This window comes from Pelodiscus sinensis, chromosome 3, assembly GCF_049634645.1.
Source record: "Pelodiscus sinensis isolate JC-2024 chromosome 3, ASM4963464v1, whole genome shotgun sequence".
In the NCBI taxonomy this organism is placed as follows: domain Eukaryota; kingdom Metazoa; phylum Chordata; order Testudines; family Trionychidae; genus Pelodiscus; species Pelodiscus sinensis.
Window position 1 is genome coordinate 29,403,450 of NC_134713.1, and position 9,252 is coordinate 29,412,701.

General features: G+C 39.8%; 1 long non-coding RNA gene across 1 annotated transcript; it reads left to right on the forward strand.

Annotated features, from left to right (window-relative positions):
* The first annotated feature begins 225 nt into the window (after positions 1-225).
* On the forward strand, positions 226-7,955 carry LOC142827576 (uncharacterized). Its single transcript, XR_012902250.1, has 3 exons — positions 226-262; positions 536-659; positions 7,867-7,955. It is a non-coding gene; the product is annotated as an uncharacterized LOC142827576 (long non-coding RNA).
* Positions 7,956-9,252: the final 1,297 nt, after the last annotated feature.

Here is a 9,252-nt window from a genome sequence, read left to right on the forward strand (position 1 = left end):
CTGCATAGTAATACATCACTGTCTGACAACACTCTAACCGTATTGTTTTCACTCTAATGTTGAAATTGGTTTTCCTTTTAAAATGATCCCCTTTGGATTCTGAAAAGAGTCCATCAGTATAATACTGATTGGCTTGACTTTATCTGCATAAGAAAATGTAACACATTAGGTCATCTATCAGTACTGCCATTATGATGTCAGGTGCTACAAAGCTCAGGAAGTTACCAGTTCCCTAAATCCATTGTATTGCAAGCTGCTTTTGGTATTCCTGAGATTTTCCTATACATATGGCTGTGAATTTGTTAAAAGTGAATGGCCACTACTAGAGGGTGAATCTCAAAAGGATTGGTTCAGCTGAGTACAGAAAAAAAATCAGTAACTCCTTTAGTATTTAAATTGGATTAGAAATATCATGAGTCCAGGTGGTCTTATGAGATTTGCAGCGCTGTCCTGATTTTGGCCAGGCTGAAAGTAGCAGAAGTTTCCTTAAAGTATTTCAACCAATCCACTAACTATTATTCCTTATCAAACTTAGGAAATATAGAGATATGTGGAAATTCAAAATGCAAAGCAGAGAAGGAAAAGGTTTGAAAATGGATAACAACACACTGGGGCCTACTTCGCAACAAACTAAGAAAAAGCCCCCTATCACCAAGAAGGTGAGAACCATATGTTTGCGTGTATTCTCTATCTTCTCAGATAAACCAGAAACAGAGAGGGGAGGAGGGAAATAAATAAATAAACTCTCCCAGCTCTGTTACAACTTTCATCATTTTAGATCTTTTCCTTCATAACGCAAAGCAAACTAATTATCTAATTAAGTCAACAGGTGTCAGTCATTCAAACATAAAGAGCTGCTAGATAGGCCAGAACTGGGGAATTCTTTTCTTTAAGTGTCTGCACTTAGTTTTAAACATAATGACATTAAAACAACTGATTGAGGTCTTTACAGAAATCAGGGCTCAGCTCAGTACTTGAGGCATTCACCTATGAGGCAATTAGGCTTTTGCCTCATATTACAGTATTTTGGCATCTTTCCTGAAGAATCCTTTCGGTGTAGTTTCTTATATCTTGAAGGGCTACACCAGGAAGATGTCTATTGTTTACAAGCTGTTTGGAGAGTGTGACCGCATGACCGACCAACCAAACCCCCCTCTCCCTCCCAACCAGGCATAATTGTAAAGTTTGGATATGATTAGCATTTATTAAATGTCAGCTTATCATTTACCTTCTATAAAAATATTATGATATTTTACAGTAATGGCTAAAAAAGTATTTCAGGGATTTTTGTAAACCTTGAGCCATAGTGTTAAATACTTTAGTGCCTTTTAAAAGTGGCGATGAAAGGTGTCTTTTTCTTATGAAATGATAGGTATGCTTATTCCTTGCTCAGTGCAGGGAGATAGCCCTACATTTCTTTGGTTTTGATTGTCTGTCTCTCTCTTACCTATTTCATAATTCTCACCTCCTGTCAGACTTTTTTCTGCAAATATATCTGGGTGGCTATGAGAATTTTACCAGTTCCATAAATTCTTGAAAAATCTGATCATGCTATCACATAACTGTAAGATGTAGTTCAGCCTAACTGAAAAAAAATAAGATCTAAGGTACATCAAATAAAGCCTATTTTTTGGAGGAAAGCCTTACAAACATATTAACAAACATCAAGGCTGAAATGTATACCCTTCTTTCAGGATCAACATATTTGAGCTTGTTTTTTGGTGGAAAAATAACTTTTTTTAAAGGAAAGTAGACATCTTTTTGTAAGTGCCATGACACTCCTCCAGGGCAGTGAGATAAATGCTTTTAATCTGTGTGATAACATTTCTATACTGCTAGATATAAGACTTGGGCCCATGTAGTAGTACATTTGTCAGAATATCCAAACTGATGGATTTATATATAAATACTGTGCATTGAGCCACAATTTTCCACCTTATGCTGTATATATTGAACATTTGTTGAAGTAGATTTAGTGATATTCATATTCAGGCAAGGATGAAGGGAAGAAAACTGTGAGAATAATGAAAGAATCAGCAGGAAATAGGGTTGCCAGGTGTCTGGTTTTGAACCAGACAGTCCAGTATTTGAGCTTTCTGTTCAGGAAACAAATTGAGAAAATATAAATGTCTGGTATTTTCTACATAAGATGTAATGTAGATTGTGATGTAATGTCAAGTTTGTCTGGTATTTTTGTTGAAACCATCTGGCAACCCTAGTGGGAAATAGGTAAGATCTTGAAGTCCAGAAGCAGAAGAACTGCCCTGAAGAATGTGCTTCAAGTAAACTGTCTAGGATCAGAGTCCTTCAAGTAAACTGTCTAGGATCAGTGTCAGTACCTGGAAAGAACTGGTCTATCCGAGAAGTGCTACTTATGGTAAGAGCAGCATTACACAAGATACATTTAATTCTTGTGCTCTGTAGCACCTTTGAAGACTTGAAGGCTGCGTCTACATTTGCGCATTCTCACACAAAAACTCTTTTGTGGAAGAGTTCTTCTGCAAAAGCTCTTCCAGAAGAGAGCATCTACACTGGCATGTGCTTTTGCACAAGAGCATCCATGCCAGTGTAGATGCTCTCTTGCGCAAGAAAACTCTTATGGCCATTTTAACCATAGGGCTTTCTTGCGCAAGAAATTCATGTTGCTTGTCTATACTGGCCTCTTCTGGAAGAGCTCTTGTGCAAGAGTGCTTATTCCTGAGCAGGAGCATCAGAATTCTCGTGCAAGAAGCCCTGATTTTATACATTATAACGTCAGTTTACTTGCGCAAGAACACGCAGCCAGTGTAGACAGGCAGCAAGTTTTTGCGCAAGAGTGGCCAATTTTGCGCGAGATCGTGCCAGCATAGACACAGCCCCACAGTACAGAAAACAGAACATATTTCCAGCCCTGTTTGATTTTTCTTTGCAAATTATTTGTGTTCGTTCAGGGAGCAATAATAGTGCAGTAATTAGTAAAAGATGTGTATGGAAATAAACAGAGAGCTAATTTTCCTAATTTAATTCTACAGTGATAAATGTTACCTTTAGCCTAGGACTGCATAATCAAACAGAATGGAAATTGAGCTGCTCTCTCAGTTAAAGTTTTAATGCCCAAATGCACCAAAAAATGGCTTCTGTCCTGTCTGCTTGCAGGTGTCAGGCTGTACATTGTTCATGCACATTAACAAAGGCATGTCAGCATGCAAATTGTTTATGTGCTGGGATATAGGTAAGGCAATGGGAAGTGAAAGACACAGCTGACTAGAAGAAGAGTAAAGAGAAAGCAGGTGATGTTTGATAGTGACATCCACTGACAACTTAAAATCTACTAGCAAACAACTGCTTTAACAAACAAGACATCGTGTTTTTAAGGAAGACTGGACTATGCAGCAGCCTATTTATTTATTTGGAATTGAGTATTTCCCATTGCTTTCTCATACAATTATGAATCTAGAGAGTCCTTATTTCCAGTGAATGGGAACAATCTAAAACATAAACAGTAAACTATTTTGGGCAAAATTCCATAATGATATTTATGTTTATCTTATGAAAGTGACCAAGAGTAGCTTTCATAGAAACAATAATTAGATAATTTTATCTGACCATCTTCACACATGTATAATTCTGCTTCAATGTGCATCTTATGCTCTTGAAGGGAAATTGCAACCATTTAAGAAGTAGCTCTTCACTGGAATGAACAGAGAATTGTTTTGGGTAGAGGTACCTATTTTGTTACATTTGGGTGCACAATGGGACCCTGATCCTTGATTAGGCCTGTAAAGGTTAGTTTGCTGTGATCCTGTTGAAAAGTCACTATCGGAGAATATAACACTTTTTGTTTGTTGTTGAAGGTAGTATGAAGAATGGGTTTAATAAAAAGATTACTCACCATCAGCTTAATAGTGGATTAGTAAGACAAAATCAATATATTCTGTTCATTGAATTTTCCAGGAAGAAATACAATAAACCCAATGATCCATTGTAGTATTTTTCTTTGATGCCTACTTATGGCTAGATCTCCACAATAGAACTAAAGTTCTGTTGTTCCATTCCCTTTTAACAGAGGTCAGCACAGCATTGCTTACATTAAGTGTCAGTGCCCTCTGTGTCCAATGCTGAATTTGCAGACCAGCTGGCAGAAGAAAGGCCTCAACCTGAAAAATGTGATTTTATAGTTATATTATTTTTAAAGTTGCCTGTAAAGATTGTATATCTTTGCCTTCCTTTCCAATCTAGGAAAAGGCAGATTTAGGGTTACAATAAATCCTCACAAGCCCAGGGGAAAAGGCAGCACAGACCTGTATTATGTCACTCTGGGATAATTCATGTGATGACAAATATAACAGTATTTTGCAGTTAAATATGCAACAGTGAGTGGTTTATAATACAAGTGAGTCTAATGGATTGTGTGTAATAAAATGGAACATTATGGAAAAGAGTATTTTTTGTGCATTTCAGCTGTGGAAACAGCACATTTGACTAACATAAACATAAATAATCCCAAACTGTAGTAATATCTTCTCTTCTATACCGTATATATGGAATGTCCTCTCTGATTATTCAAATTCCTTCTGCAAACACATGAGTTCTTCAAAGCTTTTCAGTGATAACTCCAAACTGACAAATCCAGATAACTGAGTTCTAAAAAAGAAGAGGAAACAGCATCACAATGAGACCATACACTGCAGATGTGCCTAATTTTGTGTCATAATTGTAATCCTCAAAGGCCATATGTAGTCTAATGAGTAGTGCATGAGACCAGGAGATCTGAGTTCAATTCTTGAGTGTGCCACTGACTTACTGTGTGACCTGACTTCTTTGAGACCCAGTTTGCCCATCTATAAAATGGAGGTAATAAGGTTAATGTAGTTTTGTGGCACTTCTTAAGATCTATGCTGCTGTTCTAAGATGTAGTACTAACCACAGATTCCCCACCAACACATTATATTTAAATACTCATAATACTTTCATTTAGCATTTTTCATAACTGGGTTTCAAAGTGTTTTGCAAAGAGAGGGAAAACCTCATTATCCTCATGTGTAAAGGTGAGAAAACAGAGACACAGCACGGTGAAATGACTAATTCCAAATCATACAGTGAATCAGGGCTTTGGAAAAACATTGGTCTAGGATAGGAAAGTTTTAGCTAAGTAAGTCTAGGGTTTAGAATCCATGTTATAATTTTATTCTGTGTGTAACCTTTGTTTCCCATACTTCTTTACACTTTGTTAAATGTGAACTTGTGTTCACTATGACTACATCTAAGTGCTGTGGGTTAAGCAAAGTGGTGATCAGAGGAGGGACTGGTAAACTGGGTACTATTTCTTTGGAAGCTTTGAACCAGTGAATACTGTGCATGTTCTGTGGAGCAGGGGCTGGACTCTAGGGAGATGCTCAGAGAGCTCTAAGGTTGGAGTGTTAGAATCACTAACTCTGCAGAGCAACAGCGGGATCTGTATAGGTCGGGAGGAGACTGTCTGTGTTGCCTAATGCCAGTGGAGCTGGGCAGCTGACTGCCAGTGGGCTCAAATAAGGCTTCCTCACATTTCAAGTGAGATTGCTTGCTAGTCTGTTTAACTTGTCTCTGCTTCACAGGGACAGGACAGCAGGTGATCAAAATTACATTGGTAATAAATGTCTATTTCTAGAGAACAGATGAGAACACCAGTTATATACATACAGCTCATCCTACTGTTGCTATTGCACACTCTTGAAAATTAATGAATCCTACCAGCTGCATCACACTTCCAAGTTGTAGTTATCACGACTGTATACAAATGCAGAGAAAGCTGAAGTCGATTGACTGGCCCCGTCCCCCAATCCTGCAGAAAGCACATGCGGCCCTGCCATTATCTGGCCATGGTGGCCCCAGCCCCAATCAAGGCCCAACCCCCATCCAGTGGTGATATCCCCACTGCTGCATCCTGGTTCCCATTTGGCCACAGCAGCCCTGACCCCCATCTGGGTCAAGCCTACAGCAGCCTGGGCCTGGCCCCCACCCTAGTCTGACTCCAGCCCCAATTCTGCAGCATGTTCTGGTCCCCATCTGGCTGTGGAAATCTGGATGCAGCACCACACCCCAGTCCCAGTCTGGCTGCAGCCTCCATCCACCCCAGCTAGTATTTGTCCATGGCAGCCCAGCTCTGGCACCCATCCAACCTCAATCCTGTGCCCCATCCAGCCCTGATGTCCTATCCCTATCTCCACTTGGGCCTGACAGCCTGACGTTGCCCCCATCCACATCCTTGGTTTTCCTCCACCCCCAAGTACTGCTGCAAGGAGAGAGAGCTAGGAGGGGTCCTCTCTCCTCAGAGTATCCTCCTAGCATCCTTCTTCTCCCCAAACCTTGCCTGAACCCAGCCCCACCCTGTAACGTGTATCCCCAGCCAGAGCCCTCACATCCCTGGATTCCAACCTTTTGCTCCAGCCCTGAGCCCCTCATCTCTGGCCCCATCCCAGAGCCAGCATCTCCATCTGGATCTCTCATACCCTTGCATACCAACCCTCTCTCCCAGCCCTGAGTCCCTCATCTCCAGCCCCATCACAGAGTCCTCACAACCTTACACCCCAAACTTTACCCAAGGCCTGGGCCTCCTCCCATACTATGAATCCCTTGGCCTCACCCCAGCCACATTAATTTTGTTAAATTCACCAATATAAAGGTGATATGTTTCACAACACCTGTCTGTCACACATCACCTCCATATTGGTGCACAAAACAAAGCTCATTCTCCTTGGGATGGGAAAAATTAGAGGGAACACTGACCACAATTGTTTCAACCTTCTCTCCAGACTGAATTTGTCTAGCTTCAACTTCTAGCCACTTGCTTACGTTCAATGCTTCTCTGCTAGACTGAAAAGCCCATGATTAAATAATTAGCACACTCCCATCTCTGTATCCCTGTGGGGAGAGAGGCTGTGTGTGCTAAGGTAGGACATCCTCTCTTTCCCTGCAAATCATGCATGGCAGGGAGGAGGGCTTTAAAAGGAGGAAGCTGCAATATGCAAGGGGAAATCCTGGGAAGGCAATAACTAGAGTGGCTCCTGAAAAAGCAGAAGGAATCCTCATGCCAGAAACTTCCCAGCTCTGTGTGGAGTCCAGCCAACCCCAGGGGCAAGCCTCATAGGAAGGAATTGACTCAGCTACCCAGTCATAAGGACTCCAACAAAATCGCTACGCAGGTACCCAAAAATAAGACAGTGTCTTGGATTTTTGAGGGTCTTTTTGTTGACCCCAGGAGAGTCTTGGTTTTTACTTTTCCTCTACCCAGAAAGTAAGCAGCTTCATAAGGGCAGGGCCATCACCAGGGCGGAAGTGGGCATGGACAGAAGCCTTCACTCAGGTGGGGAGGCACCCAGTAAGACTTTTCACATATGACCTACACTCTGTTTATAGAGGTGTATGGATACATTTAGGCAGGGTAAAACACATAATGTTTGTTTGTGCCCAGCCTACCAAGTGATTCGCATCTGAATCTGATCTGTCCTCTGCATTATTTACCATTGAGTAGTTCCCCTGAAATCAGCAAGTAGTCCAGATGCAGTAGCTATGAGCTATGGAAACAGAACGTTCCCCAGTATGAGAAGAGGGCAACTTATTCTTTATTGTTACAAATGTGAACTACAAGTAGAATAATCAAACAATACGTACATGAGTCAATATTCAACAATATCTGAATTCACTTGAATTAGTGCATTTTATAATATTGATTATACATTTTATACTTGTATCTTTCAAACCACAGTAAAACTTAGCAAGAGATCCATTCAAGTAATTATCTATTAATTGTGGCATTTGTTTGCTAGAGTCTAGATTTTTTCATCTTTTTTTACACATGTAGTTAAACATCTATGCTAGTGACATGTTTTCATTGTTATAACTTAGGAATGTGGCCTAGAAGGAAAAGTACAAGAATAAAAGAAGGAAAAAAGAAGAGGCTACAAAAGCAGCAATAAAACAAAAGTTCAAACTTCTATGCTCTTACTATGTTTTTCATTTACTCTCTCCTCCACTCAGTGATCTAGGACTTGTCATTCCCTTTGGAAATATATTTATACATTTATCAAACATGCACCTATTGCATAAGATTCCAGGTGGCTTTTCAACGGTTAAAGCATATATTAATACCAGAAGTTCATAACAAACTGCCAGCAACTGGCAGGAAGCAGACAATCTCTGTATTAATTACAACTAACAAAACCATAAATTGAAAGAACTGTATTACACAATCCTTTAGACATGAGGCACCTTTTATCCAAAACCTTATTCAGACAGATATCTGGACTAATAGGCACATCTTGTACCATGTCTTGTAGGTCAACTAACTTGAGTGCTGGTTGAGCCACAAAGAGAATGAATTCAGTCATCATTGATGCTAATATCCTCGCTTTGGCTGAAAAGTGAACAGTACAGTTCAGAGTGGGAGGAAAAGTGGTTTTCATCTAGTCATGGGTTGACGTTAGGTCAGCCCAAAGGCTTTATTATGGTGATTCAACCCATGGAATAGATTTGATCATGGTTAACTGAAATGGTGCTGAGAGTGAAAGATCCTTATCTACAGTTAAAGCACACCCCTTTTAGTATTGGTTCATCTAATGTGATTGCTGTCAACAGTGTTCTCACTGGATTAATTTTTGTAGTGTAAACAGCAAAGCTTAAAGGAGTAATTGAGGGTTGTGATCTTGGTTCAGTTTTAGGGTTATTTCTGAGGCTCCATTGTTTCCAGAATTTCAAATGGAAGTGATGGCATGTAATGCACTTTTTCTGTCTGTGTTTGGTTTGGATGCTGGCTGCGTTTTTTCTCTTTGATGTGGTTTTATATATTTTGTATTGCATGTTGGGGTGTTAAATTATTAACTAGAAATATGGCTCACACTGGTCAGTTGTTTCTCATTCATTTCTATTCATCATAATTTTCTTAAGCTGCCTTTAAAAGAGAATCTTTTAGTTTTCTCTCTTCACTTCTGAGAGGAAGGGTAAAGTAAAGTTCATAAGTCCCAAAACCACAGCGCCTATACATAACAAATAAGAATGTTTCTTATAGCTTCATTATTCACCCTCATTTCTTCATCATTATTCTGTATCTCTAGCTACTGTTGCTTTGGAAGCATTTTGTATTGCAAACAAGCTTTCATTAGTTCAGTCTAGCCCTTCTCCTAACCTAAGGGATCATTAAATTCTAATGGCTATTTTGATTTTAAATTCTCAAGTAGAACTGTTTGACTCCAGGCTCAAGGTAGTGGTCCCTAAAACAATTTCTATGGCAGATAT